Genomic DNA, 23,429 nt, shown 5'->3' on the forward strand with positions numbered 1-23,429 from the left:
TCTCCATCCAAATTACAGGCAGGCTCCTATGAAATATCATTGTTGTATCTGTCCTGCATATGTGTAACTTGTTACACTTGTACCAGGCAGTGATATACTGAATTGCCCAAAATACTGTATTGACACACCCTATGTATAAAGACTATGATGCTCAAGTAGTGTACTAATGGGGAATACACTACAAAACAGGGTGGTAGAGAAGAAAAAGACTTGAGGAAAGAAATAATGAGTGAGGGGAATGACGGTAGAGAAGGAGGACCTGCCTATGCCAGCAGATCTGAGTTTTGTGCAACGTTAAGAAAGTTCTGTGAAAATGTGCCAAGAATATTGTCGCTAAAGCTGATGACAAATAGAAGAAGGATTATCCTTTTCTTTGATCTACCATTCTGTGGTAATGTAATCTGATGCTTTTCCCTCCAAATGCTCTCTTAAATCGGGGAAACATAATGCATCCAAAGTTAGAGGGATATTGAAGTTCTCTGCTAAGTGCAACAAAAGTTAACAATTTCCTCTCTTTGTCAGAGTGATTTGGGAGTTCTTGTCAGTACAATTACACCCAGGTGTTCTTTTCTCCCTATTGTTTCTCTTTCTCCCTGTTGTAGAGCTGAATATGTTGTTCAAGATTCACTTGATTTTCTCTTTCCATTTTCACTGACGTTTTTACACTTGAAATACCTGTCCCTCTGTCTTGCAGTCTTGTTCTGCTGCTGCGTGCTGCTTTGTTTTCTTATGGAAAACACTTTGTTCCTTTCTGAAGATCTCTATAGATCGGCTGCTGACACCCTGTTTCAAACACTATGTTCAAGGTAGTAACTTGCGAGCGCATCCTCCTTGTAAACCTAAGCTTCGTCAAGAGATGTTGCAAGCACAGCTGACATTTCAGCCTCAGGCCAATGCAGAGATTTGTTGATGCTTCCTTCCAATTCTTCCCTCTTGCTCTATGTGCATACCACCCTCCAGACAGATTTGTCCAGAAGTTAGGTTTTTTTGTCTCCTGCTTCCCATCTTCACTGCTGTCCATATACTCACTGTAAAACAAAAATAGTATGGCAACAGTAATACTATTATAGCTTAATAAATAATAATTTAACAGACTCCCTCCCTTCCCAGAGGAGGTCTTGGTGCCATCTGAGACACTAAGAAATAAGCATTTAAAAATAGATAATAATAGAGAAGAAATTAGTCAGATTTAACAAAGTACAATCTTTTGGAATTACACAGGACTTGGCCCTGCCTTTCCTTATCAGACAATTGGGCCAGACACTCCAGTTGATAGCATAGCAATTTTATTGTCTTCTAATGAATAAAGTGCAATTCATTCCAATATATAAAAGATTTAATCTAGGATTTGTGTAAGAAACAAAAGCATATTATTGGTAAGCTCCCGCTCATCCCAAAATTATAGTATATACTGTGGCACTGTTCGGCGATAATATTCTAAACCCTGCATGTAATTTTTGCAACGCAGCCTGTTAACACTGGTATTCAAAGCAAATAAAGCCTAGTATGCAGGCTTTGCAGACATTTCAAGACACTGAGTGAGTCTAGCATTTAAAATACTCTTATTTTCCTGGTGGGGCCTTAGTCCCTGTGTTCATACGCACTGTCAGGTGAGGTTCGCGGGGTGGAAGACCTTTCCTCCTCAAAGGAGCTCAAACAGGGGGATGACTTACTCCAGTCTGTACCCTGCCTCCTCTCTTTGCTGCTGCAGTTGTATGTTTGGAGCTCATCTGCCCCCAAGGAAGGTGGTTCAGCTTTTTAAACCAGCAGAAAACAAACCCTTCAGCCAATGCTGAGCTGTTTTGTGAAACTTCAACCTGAGATTATTTCAGAAAGTGGCAAGTATAACAGCATACATAGAAGACAGCCAAGTAAGCAGTAGGTGGCAACAGAAATAGCATTTTAATTGTAAGAGCTTTTCTTATAGGCTAATTAAAATTAATATTGCCTTGTCAAAACTGCAAAAATATACATATTTGGCAAACCTTCCCCGTAGTATAAAAAGAATCACAACAAAAGAATCCTTGCATAAAAAATAAGCAAACGCTACAAAAATCTTTTGAAAGACAAAACATTTCAAAACTTGAAGGGGAAATTGTTCTGTGTATGAAAACATACTCCAGTATTGCAGCAGACACTACGTACATCATATTACCTCCACTGGAATTGAACAACACCTGGAAAAAAGAAAGGGTAGCTTCTCAAAAACTAATAAAGCAAATATATCTATCTATGATTCTATGATTCTATATATCTCCTTTCATACATTCTGTATTAGGCTGGATAAGTCAGCAAAGATTGGGTGTCCAAGCAGGTAGACAAAGGCAATAAATGAAAATAATCAATTAAGGCCGTATCTGCCACCGTAGTCAAGGTAGCAGATTTTTAAGTACTAACAACAGTGTTATGCTTATTTACTATCATGCACACGCTCAACTCCATATAATGAAGAATGTCTTTTCTGAGAAGAAGCCTTCCTACCTATTTCTAGCAGGAGCCTTTTGTAACTATTCCATTGCGGTAATGTTCACACAGCCCGTCCTTGCCAAGTCTTTTGTGTTAAGGTTTATAATCTTAATACTTAATATTAATATTTAATCTCTCACTATTAAAAGCTAACAACCCTTGTTAATAAGAATGTGAGGTTAAACAGTGTGTGTGTGTATAAAACACAAAAAAAATTTGTGTGTTTGCCAAAGCCTGATCATGTTTAAGAAGAAAACTGTCATCAGTAGGATTAAACAGTAATTGGGGAACTTTACAGAGACCTTTGAAACAAAGAATAAGTTATTCTAAAGTATAAAAGAAGCATGAAAATTCAAAACAGGAGGCAGAGGCCTTGGAGTGGAAAATGCAGCCATCAAAACCTGATTTGACACTGCCAGAATTTCCCCTACTGACATCACACTTTTGCCTTTGCCAGCGAGAGCAGCCTCCCAGTCGGACACCATGAGCTGCCTTCTCTGCAGTTGGTGGGGCGACAGTGAGGACCATGACAAGCAGAGAGCCACACCTCAGATTTGTCTGTGCACATGAGCTCACGGGGTGCTTTCTCATCAGCTTGCAGATTAATAGATTGTAGAGAGCAGCACAGATCCCCACAAAGCTACAGCACCCTTGTCCCCTTATGGTACACATGAAAATAGGGTAACCTGTGCTTCTGAAAGAGCAATAGTGTTTGTAACCCACACATCCTTTGAGGAAGGGATGGGTGTGATGGTAGGTCTGTGAATGCGTGGCTCCATGTGTGTATGTGATTAGAAATTTTGGGGGCTGGTTGTTAAAAATTATTTAGAAATTTGTAGGAGCTTACTAGAATTTTGAAAGTGTCTAGTATTGTGATTTATATGTTGTATTACTGATATTGACCCTGAAAATACAGATTATTACTTCTTAGTTTTATGTCATTGATAAATCCATAACCTGCTTCTACCCTGATTGAGTTTAAGGTAAGCGAATGGAGAAATTTTTCCCTACGACATACTATTTCATCAGTTTTCCCCTGAACTAGCTCAAAGGACTTTCTGGCTGAGTTTACATAAAATGGAGCCTTCCCTTGTATTTTTATGTATGTTAAGTTGTCTTCCCATGTTCACTCTTGGAGACTGCATTCTTTGTGCAGATACTGGCCAAAACACGACAATTCCAGCATGCATGCTAGGAATACATGAAAGCAGCAAGCTCCTCATTCCTTGGGCCATGTTCTGTGTTTTGAAATAGGAATATGATGATAATGAAAGACAAGCTGCTGTTCTTTGTCAAAAATCTTGCAAGCCTGTCCAATGGAAAGGTGTTGTAAGCTGATATACTCTGTTTTTTTTAGGCTCCTTTTTCAATAGGTAGATGAGGAGAAAATAGCTGTCAAGTGATTAGAGATAGATCAAAAAAGGAAATATTTGGGAAAAAAGTGGAAGTCTACATCATATTTAAGGCCTGGAATCTGAAAATACCATAGTTAAAATTGGTGAAATTATTGATTTACAAGACTTTCAGAGAATCCAGGGCAATAAGAGATTCTGGTTTAGAACTGGAGTCCAGGCAACTATTTACACCCTCATAGCATGACACAGAGGTCTCAGGCTCTGGGGTTTCAAAAGTTAACTCCAACAAGATAATTTTGCACGCTACAAACAAAGTTAAGGTAGTTTCTTTTGGAAATCAAAATTGGGCTAAGGTCTGCTGTGAGCACAGCTTATATTGTTCCAAACTGTACTCCTTGTTACTGTAGTCAACCTGTTTCAGGGCCAAAATTTAATACCAGCTAAGTTAAAAACAGCGTGACTAACACCATTACACACAATCACATACATAGATCTTAATATAAGCAATAGTAAAGGACTAGCAATAGGAACACCAGAGTTTGAAACAAGGAATCATCCAATATAAAGGAGACAACTTCCACTTTAAGCATCTGACATTTCTAGCATATCATTCTCCTAAAACACAGATGGCTGTTTGACAGAAAGATTAGAAACATCTGAAAGTATTGATGTAGTGGCTGGTTATTATGCCTCAGCTATATGTCATTCTATTAATACTGGGTCTATGCAGCATATCATTATAAAGAAGAAAAGTATTGAAGTTCCTGTTGAATAACAATCAGGTGTAAATTCCTTCAGGGGCTCCAGATGACGTACAGTTCTGAGGGCTGGTTTGTAATTACAACAGTTCTTGAACTGCTCTTCATCTGCTTGGAGATTTGGATTTATATCAGCTGGGATCCTTATCTTTCCATTTAACTTTTTTGTTCTAGCTTCTAGATAAATAATATGATCTTCCCAGTTTTTGACCAAATAACCAATCAACACAAATGCCTGTAAAAACATAATTAATGCAGTTTTTGCACCATAAATTTTATATATTCCCATGCACATTCAACTTTCCACTGGCAATAGTTCTGTGCCTTCATTTCTGTAGTTTATGTTTTACCTTATCATGTGGTCATGTGGTATAAGTCCAAGAAGCAAAATCATAGAATCACTGAAATATAGAACAGTAGAAAAGTCTAGGGTGGAAAGCACCTCTGGAGATCATCTGAGCCAACCCTAGATTAAGTGACTCAGGGCCCTGTCAAGCAGTCTTGTATATTTGAGTAAGGGAGATGCCATCACTTCTCTGGGCAACCTATTTTGACTTTTAATTGTTCTTATGGTGAATAATCTTTTTCTTATGTCCAGACAGAATTTACCATGAGGCAGCTTGTGCCCATTGCCTGTTGTCACTGTGGATCCTTGTAAAGACAGTACCTCTATCTTCTCTATAACTAACTTTTAGGTGTGGAAAGACTCGATTCCCCAAGCCTTCTTTTTCTAGGCTAAACAGACACAGGTCCCCGTCTTTCTTGGAATATCACATTCTCTAACACTTTATTCATTTTGGTGAGCTTCAACAGACCATCTCAAGATTTTCAATGACTCTTTCAAACTGGACATAGACATGGTATTCCAGGTGTGGCCTAACAAGGACTGAAGAGCACTGAATAATCCCACTGCTTGATCTGGTAACTATAATCTTGCTGATGCAGCACAGCACATGGTTTGCCTGCATGGCTGCAAAGGTGCACTTCTGGTCAATGTTTAGCATGTTAGTCACTAGAACCTGTGGTTTCTTTAACAGAGCTACACGCCAGCCAGTCGGACCCCATCTTATACCGTTGCTTGGGATTTTTCTGTCCCAGGTGCAGGACTTCAAATCATTTTAATACAATTCTTCTTGGTCCGATCTCCCAGCCTGTCAAGGTCTTTCTGAATGGTACCTCTTCCTTCTGGAATATCTACCTCTCTCTCCTACTAGATTGCTGATATCCACCAACCTGGTAAGGGTACATTCAAACCTATCATCCAGCTTGTTTTAAAGATGCTGGATGGTATCAGACACACTATTGAACTCAGAGAAACTCCACCTGTGATGGGCTGCCAGCTTGATTTTGAGTCATTAACCACTATCTCTTGAGCTTGGCAGTTAGCCAGTTTTTCACCCATCCTTTGGTCCATCTGTCCAGCTTACGTCATTTCAGTTTACCAATGAGGATGTTGTGGGGAGACTATGTCAGACAAATGGCTATAGTCTGACATTGACAGCTTTGCCCTTATCCAGTGAGTGAATTATTTTCTTACAGAAGTCAATGAAGTTGGTAAATCATGATTAACTCTTGGAGAATCTTTGTTGGCTTTTCCCAAACACCTTGTTGTCCTTCATCAGCCCACAAATAACTTCCATGAGAACCTGCTCCATAATTTTCCCAGTGACAGAAGTGAGGCAGACTGGTCTGTAATTTCTCTGCTTTTTTGCTCTTTTTGTACACAGATGTAATATTTGCCTTCTAGTCATCAGGGACTAGATGGCCTCTATGACTTTTCAAAATGAGAAGAGTGGCTCTGCAGTGATGTCAGCCCCCTCTTCTAGCACCTTTGGATGCATCCTGTCAGGTCTCATAGACTTCTTGATTCCAATTTGTACAGAAGAACCCTAAACTGACTCTTCTCTGGGGCTTACCATTTGCTTTGCTGCTGCTTCATGGCATAGAGACTTGCAGGCTAACTTTACCCATGAAGGCTGAGGCAAAGAAGGCATTGAATAAACCAAACTTTCTTGTGTCACTTGTAACTAATTTGCCAGTCCCTTTCTGCAGCAAACCTCGCTCTCCCTTGTACTTCTGCATGTTGCTTCCATACCTATAAAATTGTTATTCTTGACATCTCCTGGCGGTTTGAATGCCACCTGAGCCCTGCTTTGCCGCTCTGGGCTACCACACTTGTTGAGGCCCAACTAAATAGCCAACAGAAGCTGAACACAGGCATCTGCTGGTCCTGTGTGAGGCCTCTGCCCCATGGGTCCCTTCTCAGGGCATGATGAGCCCCTCTGTCCCCTTGCCCCCAACACTTTCCATGTGTACTTTGCTTAGCTCATGGGCTACCACATGTCCACGCTGCCCTCACAGCAAAGTTCAAGCAATAGCTGTCTATTAGATGTTTATTCTTTTTTCCAGCTGACTTATTTTTATCAATAAGCTCTTTTGAAGAGTGGAGTCATTCTCAAACACCAATATGCTGGAGTGTGAGAGGTAGGGAATAAAATTGTTGTATTTTTTGTTTGTATGATAATGGGAGCAAAATATAGATAGGGCAGAAAATGGTATGTATATTCATCTGTACCAGACTAGAAAACAATAAAAAGTAATTTTTCTTTCTGCTGAAAGAAGTACAGCTGAGATAGCTAGCTATCCTAGTCTGCTGATGGCAAATAACTCATCACATTATAGTGGCCACAAAAATAAAGAGGAGCACAACTGTACTGCTTAGGATAAATTCTCATACACCCAATTAAACAAATTCCAGACTGGCTTCTACAATTTAATGAGTAAATATGTTAATATGACATATCCTTGTGTTTTCATGTTTTTTTATCAAGGTATTTGTGCAGATTGCTCTGGTGAATATGGCAATAATAGGCAATAAAATGAAGTATTCAAGTATGCAAAGTGAATCTTTTTTAACCAGTTCTCAAAATAAACAAGCACAATCAACAATAGTAATTATATGTCATGCTGCATTGCCGGCAGCTTTGGGTTGCATGTTTACACATAAGCAATCTAAATGATTGTAATGAATTATTGAAATTCTCTTTAACATCTTCAACACTGAAAAAGTATTATGACAAAGTCTGAAAAGGAGTGTTGGCTCTAGTATGACAAATAAATTGAAGCAGTCGTGAGTCCTTCAACTAATTCTACACACAGATTAAATAATGATTTCAGTAATATATATATACATGCAAATATGCATGACCAAGAGTATAATAAATGATAAAAGTTGCATTATGTTCAAATGCGGAGGACTCTGTCTTCTTATTGCAGTATGTTTATATTAAAATGATGACTCAAAATTAGACCTTGTACTGTACTTGGAAGCTATGTAATCTTTTGCCATTCAGACAGTGTGTATTGTAGAGTGGTGTAACCTAACCATTATGGTCATCTTTCAGGAAAGGGAAACAGTTAGGAAGAGGAAGGATGATTTAATCCACAGTCCTTCATCCCTGGCTTTCATTGCAAAGACTTCCTACCATATGAAGTGTCAACCTCCCATTCTGAGATGTTTCATATCAACAGGATTATTAAACTTTTAGCATTTACACTACACTGTTGTCTCTATCTAGAAAGAGAATACAAAAAGCACCTCCAAAGTGTTTCAAAAAATATGAGCTTCCACAGATATGTAAATCTGGGTATGCAGGAAAGGCTGCCAACTCGTTTCACTCACTGAAATGGGACTCACCCTTCTGCTCCATTATATAACACTGTCATCTCTGGGTGAATCCGATCTGAAAGTTCAAACATTGTCATCTGGTTTAGGGAACAGGGAGCAACTGGTGTATATCACTTTGCTGTACCAATATTTGATATTCAGTCTTCCCTGGAAATGACTTTATTGCTTGGGTTGAGCTGAAATAAACAGGGTGCAGAACAGTTGCTTTATTTTTCTAAAAGGAAACATTGAGTGAGACAATTAAAAATTCTCATTTTCCTGTAAAGAAATGAAATGTGGAATACTCTTTGACATCAGCTGCATTATTTGTCAGTATGATCAGCTTAATAAACAATATTGCATATGCACAAATGCAGTGAGTCAATAGTTTTAATATTAAGATAATATGTTTTCTCATTTGATCTTTTTCCATTTTAAATTGTAATATCTGAAATCTTAAATACTAGCTGGATACTATCTATAAACGTTCTCGAACTTTGTCCAATAATCTTGTAAGAAACTAGTAAGATAGCTATATTTCATGACGGAATTTCATACCTGGAGTATAATATTATGTCGTACTCAAGCATGAACTCTTCGCTTTTAGGTAACTAACATTACTTAAAATAAAGTAGTTTCAAGCTTATGGAAATATATTATAACTTTTTTGCATGTCTAGTTTGGCATTTCAAAGTCAGGGAGTTTTTTGTTATTTTGCAGTAAACAAGGTTTATGATTCCGAGGATGTGGCATTCTCATAAATATAAAACAGATTCCTTGGGTGCTGCTTGCTTAGCTGATGGAGCTGCTGAATAAAACTTTAGTGTCTCTTCTTTGCAAGTTCTATGCCAAAACATTGATTTACATACATAATTACCTCCGCCCCCATTCTCAAGAGGTCCTCAAGGACTCAAGAGAGTCCTTCTTCCTCAGACACTCCCCTGCCTTCAAGTGCAGAAATATGCAAGTCATTTTTGAGCTCTTACTGGAATAATTCCTGGGTGGCTGAGCATAGGGTGGTCTAAGAGATTCTCCTTTCTGCTGCTGTTTAAATTGAAAGGGAAATAACTTGGACTTTTGAGATCTGTTTGTCCTTTTCCTTTTCTTTCCCTCCTAGATGCTCAGCACTGCTAGACCACTGTGTGATTTCCAGAGGCAGGGAACCGATATTTTCTGTTTTTTCTTCACCCCAAATGTTTCACCATGTGACATTGTTTCAAAGAGAGATGCAGCTTCTGTATTTTTTCTTACACAGTCAGTCATTATTCTATCATCAGCCAAATTTTCAGTTATTGAATTTACAGTAATAATGTCTATTTTCATTTAATCTGTTGATATTCAGTAGTTCACATTCAATTAATCAAAATCTACTAATTCACTATGACCACTTTGAAATCTTTCATTAATTTAATTTAGACTTTTTTATTATATTTTCACATTAATTACTTCACAGAGATCCCTGAAGGGTCCCTACAAAGCGCTTAATTAAACTTTATCTGAAGATAAAGATAGAATACTAAAGTCTGATCTCTTGGTGTAGTAATTGCAAATTCAAGTAAGGATTAAAAACAATGGAGTCTTATATTGCCGTTTGTCCATTCAGCAATGCATAAATGCATTCTAAACCTATGAAACCACAAGATATCCACCCACAGTATTCCTATGTGCATAGATAATATATATTACGTAAAGCACCTCTCAGTTCCTTATCTTTAATTTACAATGTAATTTATACCTACCGTATAAATAGATTGACTTTATATGTTCAGTGCAGTTATTTTTTATTACAATTTTTGAAATGCAATCAGACCCTTATTTAATGAGTTCATATGCAGATGCAAGTCCAGTTATTACAATAAAATAGTAGACTTAGTTTCTGAATTACTTGTTCCTTATGTAGGCAAACCGGGTCTAGCAATATCCACTAGACATTATATTAGTTCCTAAAATGGATTAAAAACAACATATAAAATTAGACTTTTAATACTTCAGAAAACGAGGGTTCTTGTTTTCACTAACCAAATGAGTATACATGCATTGACCATGCAGTACAAGTTGTTCGAGGACAAATCTTATACATTGCAAATACACAATGTTAAATTACATGTGCTATTAGAAGAACTATTAAATATAGTAACTTAAGCAAAGTCTTTTTGAGAAGATAATTTGCCTTTTCTTTTTTACTGGTCCCCTGGTTTTGTTTGGACATAAGTGTGATAAAATCACACCTTTTTTTTTTTTTTTTTAAGTTTATCTAAGATATTTGGTAGTGGAGAATTTAGCTCTGTTTGAAAATCACCAATATTTGCATGAATCACAGAAAAGACCCTTTTTATTAGGAGGAGTATGAATGTCGTAACCTTGTTTTTAGGTACGAAGTCTTAAGCCAAAGCCTAAAATTTGGGATGCTGACGACATCTTTCTGAACCGGCTTTAGGCACTGGTGACTAGGTAAGGATTGATTGCAAAATGTATTGGGCAGCCTAATTTAAAAGCTTATATGTAAGAAGCTACATGTGGTACCTGGCATACACACCTGAATTCAGTGCAATTCAGTGTAATTCTGAAACATGTCTATACAAACAGGACTATAGTACTAGCTATTGTGCATGTTGCCATGTGCATGTGAAGTTACTAGGAGTATCAGATGGTGGACATACAAAATCAAGAGGTGGAGTAGCATATTTGATTAAAAACTAGTTGTCTGAACTAAAAGCGTAGAATAATCTAATAATGGGAAAAAAAGCTTCATTTTTCACCTTAGCTAAACTTTATTGAGAAACAAGAGCTAAATTACTTCAGCTCACATTGCCCAGCTCGGGGCTTGTGGGAGGAGAATGCTGTTCTCAATAGCTCTGAGCGCCACACAAAAGGATACTCTGCAGGAGATGGAGAATTTGACAGATGTATTCCAATTTCTGCCTACACAACAGAGAAATTTATTCCTGCTATAATGCTGCACATGTCAATAGACCCTGCTGAATCTAGGACTATCATGATGCAAAAGTCACATTACTGTAGACATAGCACTGACATTAACACATTTACTACATTATTTTCGGGGGGAAAAAAAAGCCGTGTACAGGGTTTTTAAACCACCTACATTCAGTCCTGCACAGTCCAATGGTGCACATCATTTGATGTGAATGTATTAAAACGTATAATTTTTCCTTAAAGTCATTGTTATTCATAAACCTTTGAACATATTTTTCAAAGTTGTGAGATTTGATAGGACTTTTCAATAGGTTGCTTGGCAATTTGGGAATTCTAATGCCCTGCTTAAAAGCACTTTAAAATTTAAATAACGAACATCTTTAATGATCTTACAGTCTCTCCCACAGAATCAATAACATGTGAATAAATGGTAATAAGATGTAACCTATATCACAAAGGCCCTAATTCTTTCCCTGCTTTCACATTTTACCCTGTGTTTGTCTCATGATCTTTCCCATTTAATCTGAAACATTGCCATGAATCAGTTCATAGGCTGATACACTATTGCAACGAAACACTTTAAATTAAGCATGGAATGAAATGAAGTTCTCTTTTCTACAGTAAGCACTTATTAGAAGAAAGAAGTTCAGAAATTGTTTACTAAACTTGAAGAATAAGCTATTGCCATTTATCTTGACCATTAAATGCAAATGTGACATATGGATTTTTGAAAACACAGCAGTGTATTAATAGCAGATTAGCAAAGTATCGCAAATACATTCGTGCAGTAAGTTTAATGGAGGCAGACCTTTGTCTCTCTGACACATCTGACATTCTTCCAAAAACATACAAAATGGTGAGGTGGTAGAATTTGCGTAAAGGAGGCATGCTGGTGACTGGCCTACCTCTGAAAATTATTGTCTCAGTTGATTAAAAAAAAATCAATACCTTTCAGGCTGAATATAAATGCATAGTCAGAAAGAATCTCTCTCTTTAATCTTTTTTCTTTGGTATAGGTATACTGTGGAAGTGCAATACCGTGGTGATTGATGACAACCTGTTACAAAACACGCATTAGTTAAGCCAGAGAGTCTTGGTTGAATGAATCATTGAAAGCCGTATGTACCAGATTCTAATGAACACAACTTATTTCTAGAAGATCCCTTGAAGATAGGATTATTTATATTTCTGAAGCCGGTGGAGCTCTGAAATTCTGATTAGATCCACCAAATGGCTTTTAAAATAAATTTTTCTGTTAAATTAACTGTCTTTTTAGAATAGCAAAGGATGCATGTATAGCACTCTTATCTGTGCAACTGCATGTGACAGAAAAACAACCGCTAAGGATAAATAAAGCTGGCATCAGCTGATTTTCTTCACAGCATAGAATAGAAACCAGATAAGAGTGGAACACACTGAATTGCCATGGGAGAAGTTAGCACTGCTTTCACATTTGGCTTGCACTGCCCTGAAAGTATTTTTGTTGTGCATCATGTCTAAGTTCAGCCTCTAACGCTGACTCCTCTCCGTCTGGATGTTATTGTGTTCAGCAGTCCCCAGAGGGCCTTTAACCAGGCCAAACACTGTTTGCCCATGAAGAGCTGTGCTTGGAGAATTCCACAGCTTGACTATGGACTTGTGGAGCTTCGGCCTTTGCCGCCATCTAAGCGCAATTTTGTTGTGAGTGTCTTTGATACATCGTGCTCTGTGCTACAGGGGAAACATCACGGGAACAAGAGATAATGGCTTGTAGTTCACAGCACTGATGTTGAAACCAGCTTTACCATCTGCTGGTGTTTACTATCAGATCCTGATCGGCTTGGTTATATACTGGTGAAGTGGGAAAGATGAGCAGCTTTCAGCCTTTTTTCCCTTCTGCTAGAGAAGACAGTTTCAGCCACAAAATTTTGAGGAAGCCTGTCAACCTACCTGCAGGGCACTTATTTGTGTCCAGGGAGTTCTGGGTTGTGTAGTTACTGTGTTATTTATCTGCTACAGTTTGTGCATGGGGAGAAATGGATCCACTGTTCTTTTAGTTCGAGTCTTGTTTTCCTTTAGATGTCAACACTGCAACCAGAACACCTGACCTTAAAACACAAATTTAACTTTCTACAATAGGTCCTTAACACAAAAAAGGATCCAAGAAAGTAAATGTTCACAATTAGGTAGCTAAGAAATTTCTATAACCAAGCACATGGAAGTGTTTGCGTTGCACAAATGTCACAGGGTTCAGGAGCAGTGCCAGATTTTCCATGTTATTTCCATGGCAGTATGAAAGTTCTTGTAACTGTGTGTAGCAGGCTTTCCTTTCCACATCTGCCTGTACAAAAAAAAAAAAGAATGTCTTAATTTTTGGTCACTATGAGAGACCAATTGGATCTGTGCATACATATGTATACAATCTGGGACAGGCTATGTACTGGCACAAGGAAATAAAGAAACCAAAACCCAGGTTTTTCATCAATTCCTCTAGCTACACAAAAACATTTCAATCCAAATAAAGTGATTTTATAGCCTAAAATTTCAAACTTTCCCAGAAATCTCCCCTAAGAAATCTATTCATGGTGTTATGGAGTTAGTATGGAAAGGCACTTGATAATGTACAGGGTGTAGCTAGCAAAGTGGGGGGGAGGGGAGGGGCACGTTGCAAGGGAGGCCCCAAGTCAAGTCTGTTTTTGTACCATCTGGTGAGTGTTTTCCTTATCTTGATTTTGACCCATGAGTTTTCTCACTCTTATATCTGCTCTTTTCTCTCTCTCATCCCAGTGGCTGTGTGGGGATGGGGAGGTGAGCAAGCTCCTGACTGGGTCCTTCCTGCCAGCCTGGGCCAACAACCCAAAGATAGCAATCTTGAAATTCTTTGTCATTTTAGGCTGAGATGTCAAACTTGTGTAATCGCTAATTATTTTTTCCCTAATACATACACTGTATAGCGTATTTTTCAACTACTAATTTCATAGTGCCAATACCCCACCCAAAAGAATTTCCCCATCCAAGAATTACTTCTTTTTTTTCTTTAATCTTTCTGGAGTACAATAAATATGCAATTAAAAAGAAATCCATTCTTTACTGTTTTGCATTGAGATCTCTGACTGTTCTGCTTAGATTGCAGTCTCTCCCATTAACCTTTGTGCTGGCATATTAGTCTCTTCAAGCATGGCTCCAAAGCTGGATCAGTCCACCATAGCCTTTTTATACGGCAGAGAGCTCCATTTTGTAGCGGGCTTTTCCCACTTCTCTTTTTCTGAACAGTTTATCTCAACACACATTCTGTCAGATTATCAGTATAGCAGCATAAGGCAGTAATGCTTTTTAATTAAAATACAGGGCTACCTGCAGTGTAATTTGAACAGAATCCAATTGTGAGAGGAGAATTTTTGTGGAATCACACTTTTTTTGTATCTCAGTGCTACTAGTGAGTTAATGTAGTTGTCATTGATATGACATTAAGATATTTAGGGTTTCTGGAACTTATGCTACTGCAACACAGAGATAAAACATGAGTTTAGTTTTCTAACACTTTGTTGCCAAGTTTTCAACTATAAATGGAACAGTACAAAGCACATATGCATCAAAACTTCTTTTTAAACCTTTGCATGTGGTATTTGCAAACCAGTCTTGCTTATAGTCAACTAGTTTTCTAAAGGTGATATACAGCAGCTATATTGATACAGGTTTCGTTACATCTTAAACATTAAAATTGCATTCCTGTGCTTGTAAGAAAAGCCAATCATTTGTTCTGCAGGAGTATCTAAACTTTGCATACATAAACAATTTTGGCTTATTTGATTTGTATTTAGATGGGGTTTGTATATGTAATAGAAAAATCTTATATTTGTATTTTTATCTGCGTTACAAAAGACAAAAAAAATTGCAATGATCGAGAATGCAATTAGTGAGATTTTAAGTGCAAGACTGTGATTTTCACATTTCATTTGTAATATATTTCTTCTGTTCAGGACTATTGTTTAAAGAAATTACTAGAGGGCTTTGTTAAAAAAAAAGATGCTGTGATTGATCTTAATAAAAAGGTTTGCATCATATAAAATATACTATGACTTTTAAAAGTACTTTTCAAGCTTACTTCTACATTATAGAAATGATCTTTTGTTCAATTTTGGCACACACAGACATGATTCCAAAATCTCATCTGGAAATCATTTAAAGAGAATTTTCATAAGAATTAAGAACAAATGAATACCAAGTTCATAATAGGAATGTTATGTTCTACTGCAGTATTACTAGGAATTATATAAAATCTGCTGTCTACTCAAATCCAAATGCTGAAAATAACTATAGATGTCAACCATAATCTTAGAACAAACCTGAACTAAAAAATCTTAGTTCTTTATTCACAAAGCGTTATACTCTTTTACTAGCCTTCCTAAACCAATAGTTACAACTCACCTTATAGTTCACAGTTTGTAATCGCAGATTTTTTTTAAACAGATTTTCTGCATTTTCCTGTGAATTTAAACATTCAAATAAGTTTAACTGTATAATAACCTTGAAAATTTTTCTCTCATTCCATACTAACAGTTCAAGATGGGTAATGGCTTTCTGGTACAATGTATAGAGTATAACTCCAAACCCTTCCATGTATCTTAGCATAGAAAGTAACTCATACTACACAATTTTGACTGCATCTCAGACAGGAGGCTATAAATCATTTGCACTTCGAAAACTAATCAGAAAAATATGCTTTAAACCATGTTTTTACATTTCAAATAAAAAACTTGCAATATTAGTATTATTGGTAGATCTATTACTTAAATATCCCATGTAGCTTGATTACTTCAGCATACAGTCTTTTTAAGTACAAAATAAACCACATAAAAAGTGTCTTGACCTTCATAGAGTTTCTGTGTTTCAAATATGTTTCTCCTTGACACTGCTTTCCTCACAATCCAACATCAATATTTTACCATAGCAAAAAACCCTCTAAAACGCTTAAGGGGGGCCTCTTACCTAACTCTTTCTTTGCCCTTTCCATTATTCTTTCCTTTCTCCTCTCCTCTCCTCTCCCCCTTCCCCTTCCCCTTCCCCTTCCCCTTCCCCTTCCCCTTCCCCTTCCTTTTTTCCTTTTTTTCTGTTCGAAATCTCACATCTGCAACACAGTCAGCTATTTTAAAGAAATAAACCCCAATAAGAGAGCACTGCACCAGTTCTCATAAACCAGTCATCCAAGGAGAAGCGTTCACCACTCTTGTCAATTGTACAGACGTGCAATACCCTCTGCCGCACAAGAAGTTAAGAGAGTTTAAGCTTGACAGAGTGGGGAGACAAAGCCTGCAGAACCCCAGTGCTAATACCCTCCATAAAACGATCAAAAAAAAGAAAAGAAAACAGTCCTGCAACAGGCCTGGTGACTGACTCTGACACTAATCCCCAGAATTAACATGTAATGAGACTGCTCTGGAATGCCTTTGTTGTGCTTTCAAGTTGCAATTAGCACAGTGTTAATCTGGTGCCTTTTTGGATTTTTTTACATCAGTGTGTGCTTTTGCACAAAGTTACCCAGGTCTCCTTAATTTCAACATTTCTGACTTCTGAAGGCTGGGGTTTACTGCACTGCTCTTCTTTGAAAGAGCTTGTGGGGGCCAGATTTTTGCCATCTGTGTTATTCACTTATTTGAGATGGTTCCTGAAAGCACGGTGGTAGGTTACTGCAAACCCAACCACCACTTTAAAACATCCTGGGCAAAACCAAATGGACATTTTTGAGAGTGCTGGCTCCATTCAGAATACCTCAAGTAATTACTGAGGGCTGGGAAGCTGAAAAGCCTGAGGACGACCAAAGGCATATTGTTGAACAGCTTTGGGCAGACAAAGCTTCCCAGAGGGCTGCTCCCTCTGGATACTCAGAGCTCAGCACAACTCAAGAAATTAAGCTGTAGAGGAGGGTCCTGCCTGGCCTGCTGCCATCTGGGGTATAGGGAAGCCCCTACCACAGCCCAAGGCCACCACCTGGCACCAGTGCAATACCTGTGTACCTTCTACCAAGAGCCCCCTCTGTTGACAGTCCCCTGGCTGATCTGCTTGGAAACATCTCACCAGTGCGATAGGTCCTAGTTAAGAACTCTAACTGAAGTCTTATCCCAGCAGGGACTATGGGACCTTGGTACAGGAGGGAAGTCTTACCTCTCAGAGCAAGGCAGACCCTTCTGTGTCCCATCTCCCACCAAGCCTGACAAAAAAAAAAAAAGGCTGCTAGCTACAGAAACCTACTACTGAGCTGGAAGCATAATCCCATAAGTCTTTTGCCTCTCACACTGAGCATTTGCAATAACTTTAGCTCAAACATACATTTCTACACACTGTAATGTCCCCTCTCATGTCCTATGGCAACGGTCCTTGCAGCATTTCTTCTGCTGTGCTTTTGCTACTGTGGCAGGTCCACGACCAGAATCATCACCATTGCATAGCAATTCTCTTTGACGTTACATCAGAGATTAATTTGTTTCCTAAAGCCTGTGCCATGATTGAGACATTACTCATTAAAAAGTGATGGTCTACATTTATTTGTCTCCACTCTACAGGCACCGAACCAAATTGTTTTCAGACCGTTCAGCTGAAATCCGTACTCTTAAAATTAGGTCATTGCCCTGATAAATCCTTCCTAGCCATATATCCAGAGAGCTGATTAAAATCCAATCTATTTGACATTATAATTAAGCCTCACATCTAGTTTACAGTTTTATAATTACAGCTCTGCATCCTGAGAAAGATCAGAGGTCTCTCCTGTTCAGCTGAGGGATCAGAACAGTTCTGCTGAGAGCATTTGAGGGGAGGCAGCACTGGCCTTTACACATATGTAGGAGACAGATACATGTTGCTTGTCGATAAGCAGATCTGCCCAGATCTGCAGATGTGCCCTGCAGGAGCATTGTGGCAATTGGAATATGAAGGGGAAGACTGATTTTTCAATGTGACTTAACAAGCAGATGTCAGTGACCAAAAACAAAATGGGCTGGTTCTTTGTTATCAATGTGGCGTGGTTCAGCTCATTACAAACGCGGTAACAAACCACCAAGTGTACTGTCACCCTCATTTTGCTTGATTTTCCTGTGCCTTATTTTCCCTGCCAGATTTTGCGTTTTCATGTTTCTCCAAAGCAGGTGGGGTACAGGAAATGGGGAAAGCGGCCCATAAAGGCTGAAGGTTTTGTCTCACTCAGAATTTACTTGAAGCATGCTCACAGGAAGTGGATGCCATCCAGAGGGACCTGGACAGGCTTGAGATATGCAAAACTCATGAAGTTCAACAGGGCTAAGTGCAAGGTCCTGCACAGGGGTTGGGGCAATCCCAAGCACAAGCGCAGTCTGGGTAAAGAATGGATTGAGAGCACCCCTGAGGAGAAGGACCTGGGGGTGTTGGTTGATAAGAAGCTCAACATGACCCAGGAATGTGTGCTTGCAGTCCAGAAAGACAACCATATCCTGGGCTGTATCAAAAGAAGTGTGGCCAGCAGGTCAAGGGAGGTGATTCTGTCCCTCTGTTCTGCTCTCATGAGACCCCACCTGGAGTACTGCATCCAGCTCTGGGACCCCCAACATAAGAAGGACATGGACCTGTTGAAGTGAGTCCAGAAGAGGGCCACGAAGATAATCAGAGGGATGGTGCACCTCTCCTATGAGGACAGGCTGAGAGAGTTGGGGTTGTTCTACCTGGAGAAGAGAAGGCTCTGGGGACACCTTATAGCAGCCTTCCCCCTTTTGCTACCTAAAGGGGGCCAACAAAAAAGATGGGGAGGGACTCTTTATCAGGGAGTGTAGCAATAAGATGAGGGGTAAGGGTTTCAAACTGAAAGATGGTAGATTTAGATGAGATATTGGGAAGAAATTCTTTAATCTGAGGGTAGTGAAAGACTGGAATAAGTTGCCCAGAGAAGTTGTGGATGTCCCATCCCTCGAGATGTTTAAGGCCAGGTTGGATGGGGCTTTGAGCAACTTGGTCTAGTGGAAGGTGTCCCTGCCCATGGCAAGGGTGTTGGAACTAGATGGCCTTTAAGTTCCCTTCCAACTCTATGATTCTATGACTTCAAGTTTGTGCCTTTCTTGTTCTGGCTTCAATGACTCTGAATTTATTTAGAAAATGAGGGGAAAATGCTGAGATATGGAGTCACTACTACTCCTACAAATATCAGCAGAACCAGTACTCATCTTCCAGTAAGAGGCACAAAGATGCCTCACATTTTCCCTGTTAGTCATTTTCATTCCACTGGGGTTTCTCCTCTTCAATCAGAAGTTTCTTTTGTTCAGTTGAGGTCTCTTCCTCATCCACTATGGCTAGTGCTGGGAGCAAACAGAAAGCTAAATGCTTTCAACCTCACCCAGCATTAATACCGCAAAGCTTCTGCTATTATACCATGAGCTGGAGAGTGCAGCAGAGAGCAGTACAAACTCTGGTGCACAGTGACAATTCATGCATAACTTCCATTGGGAAGATGGAAACATCTGCCTTTACATATTTTAAAGATCACTTACGTCCTTGCCTGTTGACTACCTGCATGAAAAGCAGTATTATACTGTTCACCACCATTATACTGCTTGGAATAAGTGTGAACAAAGGCACATGGGAGCAAAAATAAAAATAAAATTATGCCGGGTAGTTATTGCATCCAGTCAGAAGCAAAGCCTCCACACATAGCTCCTCAGCACTTTACTTCAGCTTTCTTTCCAAAACATACCAGACAGACTGTATTTCTAAATCAGACAATCACCCAGGTCCTGTACCAGCCAAATTCATATCTTTAAAAGAGAAAAAAAGTTTTATCAGTTTATTAACTTCAGAAAATTTCTGGTCATTGCAGAAAAATAATTCTCACAGCTGTTACATGGCAGACTGGTCCAGACCTCGGTTGCATTTTAGATGTCCCAAGAGTCAGTGATGGTTTGCATTTATTGCCTGTTCAATTCAGTTGCCATTATTCATGTTACATAGCATCATTTTGCTACGAGGGCCTTGATACCTCTGTATTGCACAGCAGGATGAGGAACACACACTGATCAACTATTTTTCCCATTCAAACAGATGGTGTGCTACTCTTCATTACCCTGGGAAGCTTCCCAATTCATTCTAGTCTAATTTCACTCTTTGCTTTTTCACTGTAAAAAAATATACTAAATAGCACTAGAGTTGGCTTTCCAAATAAACCTATTTGTCAGCCTTTGAAATTATATTGCTTTTAGAAAGGGTGGTTCTTCCTTACATAATATTTTCATTTGATTTCTGCTGTACTATATGCAGCTACAAAAATAAAATTAAAATGCTTTCTTATACTTTTGTGATCAATTGCTTCAGTGACTCCAGATCTTTTTTTTTTTTCAGTGGATGCAAAGAATTTTATAAGGGTACTTTGATATGTGTCAGAAAATCTCAGATAAAGCACTTCGTCCTACTTTATCATGATATTGCTCACTGTGTTTACCAGAATACTGTATGTGTTCAGATGTTGCACTGAAGAGATTGGAGAGTATCCTCTTATCAGGGCTTTCTCCAGCTGAAATCTCATTTCCTTTCTTGTACATGCTCCTGTACAGTGATTTCCTTTTGTAAATGTATTTCTAAGTATTTGCAATTCTGGAGTTATCTACTCTTTTTATCAAGCAAATATATATTTCAAGATGATATTAAGTACTTCTTTTTCTGGTAATCTGTCATATCAGTCGGCACTAGTTGCACTAGTTGCTTATATACTTTTTAAACTGGGCTTTACTTTCTGCAAATGGTCAGTCACGTTCAGGCTTTATTTTACAACCCAGACTAACCAGAACATAAAATATATCTTGTACTACCTCTGTGATCTGTAAAATATTCTGCAATAAGACAAATAGGTTTTTTTCTTCTGCATGTCTTTCTCTTGCCTATTTTGATCGCTAATATGCATCTTTTGCTCCATAAGAATCAACCTCATCTGGTTCTGACAGATTATGTATTTTTCCTTGTTTCAGTCATATAACTCAGCTTGTCTTTACTTATCTGCCTTCTCTCTCTCTCTGTCAGCCATGAATGAATAAAATTTGTGCGCTTTGTTACCTTCCAACTACAGACACACAGGAAAAGTTAATGTAATGTCAGCTAACAGGACCCCATTTGGCAGCGCTTGTTGGTTGAGGTCAGTTCCATCCAAAGTCACACTTTCCTATTGGGAACCCACGAGCCATTCAGTGCTGTCTCTCTTGAACACACATCTGTGCAATGAGACGGCAAATACAGTTAACACAGGGAGGTTTGATCCCATTGTTACCATTTGTTCTTCATTTATGTAGACCAGTCTGAGCTTCTTTTTTTTTTTTTCCCCTACTTTCTCTGTGTCTTAGTGCATGTGAAGAAGCTTTGCCCTGCAATCAAGCTTGAAAGAATGGAGAAGAAGAATATTTAGCTAAGTCAATAACGATTCTCTCCAAGCTCTCCAAGCTCTTTTTCCTCCACACAATTACTGTAACTGTAGCTGTGTCTGAGACACTCAAACTGAGACAATTGTTCTTATCCATTGCTTTGTGCAGCCAGGAAAACATTTACAGTTGGTTGTTTTGAGTTTGTACAGGCTTTTTTTTCATATCAATACTAACACTACTGGGAGAAAAATGTTAAAAAATTTCCAGCTAGACAACTGTCTAAATACCTTATTCTATGAGGAACTATATTTTTTTATATATATAAATATATAAATATAAGTGTGTGCATGTATATATATAATTTTAAGTAAATCATTAGTCCCATATAACTTGAAGTTCTAGTAGTCTTCTGCCTTACTGGCTTATGTAGCTCACCTTTCCAATTGTTTGACAACAGATACTCATATTCACATAATAATAGTGACTAACGATGCTTACTGAAACTCTGTCATTAATTGGCTAGATAACACTAGCTAGTTAAGTCTAATTCACGTCTATTATCAAGGCAACAGCATCGTGATGAAAGTAACTGAGCACAATTAGTTCAAAAACCAGAATTAATTGGAAGAAAAATCCTGTGTATTTATGCTTCAGTAACATTCCCCGTACATTGATTGCTAAATTGAATGGATTCTGCTAAAAATTTGGTTATCATGGAAGCACAATGACAACAAGCACAATACCTATGTTTAACTGTTGTAATTCATTTTCCTAAATATTAGTGTTGCATTTTCAGAGAGAAGATGTAGCAAAAGATGGCAAGAGAATGAATAAGTCCACAGTGCTAAACCTTTGTGCATTCCTGACTATTATTTTGAAGATGTACATAGTTAAATTTTCATGGGAAAAGTACTGGTTGTTATATATAACTTGTGATAGAGAATTAAAAGGAGGAGGTATGCAAAGTTAAAAAAAAAAAAAGGAAAAAAAAAGGAAAAAAGGAAGAAGGTGCTGGTACTATTTTAAAAAACCTGCATATAACATGTTTGCTATTTATTCCCTCTCAGAAGTCAAAATGTTCATCTAATTATTCAGTTACTGATAAGCATTTTTTATTTTTTTTTAAATGAAAGACAAACACAAAGGAGGACTAAAACCATTTTATCCAGCTAATGAGAATCGCAAATTAAACATGACTGTCCAAGTGTAAAATAAATCCAGTCACTAGGGTCAAGTGTTCCCTGTGTGCACAGGATTTTCGAAGGGGTTATAACTGAGTCATTTCCATCATGACAGATGAACTTTTTAATACAAGCTTTCTTCTCCTGCTGATATTCCTTTATAGTCAAGAATCTTGTGAAGTCAAGTCAAGTCTTGTGAAATAGAGAACTGCACAAAAGTTAGTGTCATCCTGAGCAAAACAAAGCAAGAAAGTGGGAAGCGGGAGAATGAGTAACTATGTGTGAGCAACATCTAGTGGCTAACATATCCTTATGAAGCATGGAGGCACTGGGCATTATTTTAAGCCTATTTTTGACACTGAATGCTTCTGAGAGGAAATGAAGCATATGAGGGGAAAAGGCAGCTCTGCCTGTTGGTGCAGCTTCTGAACTAAAAGTTCCCAAGGGCTCCTCTTGACTCTTTCTTCACCTTGTAGCCCCAGGTAAAAAACTGTGCATTTGCACATGGCTGTGCTTTGGGTTGACTGGACAGGGGATGTGACACAAAGCCCTTTTTGTGGTATGCACTATGGCACTGCATCTCCATTCCTTCAGCAGGCTGGAACTTGTCCATAACATCCCTTTCCAGCCGTGCAGTAAGAAGAAGGGGTGGTATCGTGGTTTAACCCCAGCCGGCAGCTAGGACCTTGCAGTCTCTCATCCACTCCATCCCCTGGTGGGATGGAGGA

The sequence above is a fragment of the Charadrius vociferus genome, unplaced genomic scaffold (assembly GCF_000708025.1).
Source record: "Charadrius vociferus isolate BGI_N301 unplaced genomic scaffold, ASM70802v2 scaffold103, whole genome shotgun sequence".
In the NCBI taxonomy this organism is placed as follows: Eukaryota; Metazoa; Chordata; class Aves; order Charadriiformes; family Charadriidae; genus Charadrius; species Charadrius vociferus.